Source organism: Pteropus alecto, unplaced genomic scaffold (genome assembly GCF_000325575.1).
Source record: "Pteropus alecto unplaced genomic scaffold, ASM32557v1 scaffold398, whole genome shotgun sequence".
Classification (NCBI taxonomy): domain Eukaryota; kingdom Metazoa; phylum Chordata; class Mammalia; order Chiroptera; family Pteropodidae; genus Pteropus; species Pteropus alecto.
Window position 1 is genome coordinate 1,539,424 of NW_006442497.1, and position 2,027 is coordinate 1,541,450.

Here is a 2,027-nt window from a genome sequence, read left to right on the forward strand (position 1 = left end):
AATTTTTTCGGATGTTTGGCAAAAAATATTTGCCCATAAAAACATGGGTTTATTTCTGGACTCTTGATTCTGTTCCACTGATCCGTGTGTCTGTTTTGCTGCCAGTACCATGCCATTTTGATTACTGTCGCTTTGTAGTATAATTTGAAGTTGGGCAGTATGATGCCTCTAGCCTCGTTCTTTTTTCTTAGGATGGCTTTGGCAATTCAGGGTCTTTTGTGCTTCCATACAAATCTGTTGAGTTTTTGTTCTATTTCTTTTTAAAAAAAAAAAGCCAATAGGATTTTGATGGAGATTGCACTAAATCTGTAGAATGCTTTAGGTAATATGGTCATTTTAACTATGTTGATTCTTCCAATCCAAGAACATGGAATATCTTTCCATTTCTTTGTATTTTCTTTGATTTCTTTTAATAGAGTCTGATAGTTTTCATTATATAGGTCATTCATATGTTTTGTTAGATTTATTTCTAGGTATTTTATTCTTTTTGTTGCAATTGCAAAAGGAATCATTTTTCCAATTCTTTTTCTGATACTTCATTATTAGAGTATAGGAACACTATGGATTTTTGAACATTGGTTTTGTATCCAGAAACTTTACTGTATTTACTTATCATTTCTAGTAGTATTCTTGTGGAGTCTTTAGGGTTCTCTATATATAGAATCATGTCATCCACAAATAATAACAATTTGACTTCTTTGTTTCCTATTTGGATGCCTTTTATATCTTTCTCTTGTCTGATTGCACTCACTAGGACCTCCAATGTTATATTGAATAATAGTGGTGATAGTGGACAGCCTTATCTTGTTCCTGATCTTATAGGGAAGGTTTTAAGTTTTTCACTGTTACGTATAATGTTGGCTGAGGGTTTGTCATATATGCCTTTATTATGTTAAGGTACTTTCCTTCTATGCTAATTTTGTGAAGTTTTTTGATCATAAATGGATACTGTATCCTGTTGAAGGCTTTTTCTGCATCTATATGACACTTATTTTTAATTTGTTTATGTAATGTATCACATTAATCAATTTGTGTATGGTGAACCATCTCTGTGCTTTTGGGATGAAGTCCACTTCATTGTGGTGTATAATCTTTTAAATATGTTGTTGCATTCGGTTTGCTAGTGTCTTATTTAGGATTTTTGCATCTGCGTTCATGAGAGATATGTCTAGTTTTCTTTTTCTGTGTTATCTTCACCAGGTTTTGGTATCAGGGTAATATTAGCCTCATAAAATGAGTTGGAAAGTATTGCCTTCTCTTTGATTTTTTGGAAGAGTTTGAGGATAAAAGATATTAATTCTTCTTTGAATATTTGGTAGAATTCACTAGTAAAGCCATCTGGTCCTGGACTTTTACTTTTTGGAAGGTTTTTGATGATTGTTTCAATTTCCTTACTACTGATTGGTCTTTTTAGATTTTCCAGTTCTTGATTCAGTCTAGGAAGGTCATGTTTTTCTAATTACTGGTCCATTTCTTCTAGGTTATTAAGTTTGGTGTTATATACTTTTTCATAGTATTCTCGTATGATCCTTTGTATTTCTACCATGTCTGTCGTAATTTCCCCTCTTTCATCTCTGATTTTATTTGCGTTCTTTCTCTTTTTTCTTTAGTGAGTCTAGCCAGAGGTTTGTCAATTTTATTAACCTCAAAGAATCAGCTCTTTATTGCATTTATTTTTTTCTATCATTTTTTGTTTTAAATTTCATTTATTGCTGCTCTAATTTTGATTATCCCTTTCCTTCTACTGACTTTAGGCCTCATTTGTTTTTCCTTTTCTAGTTTTTTAAGATGAAATGTTAGGTTGTTTTTTAGACTTGTTCTTATTTTTGGAGATAGGCCTGTAATGAAATGAACTTTCCTCTTATGACCACTTTGCCATATCCCAAAAGTTTTGATATGTTGTATTACCATTATTATTTGTTTCCATGTATCTCTTGATTTCTCCTTTTATTTCTTCTCTGATCCAGTTAATCTTCGGTAGCATGCTGTTAAATCTCCATGTATTTGTGGTTCTTCCTGATTTCTTT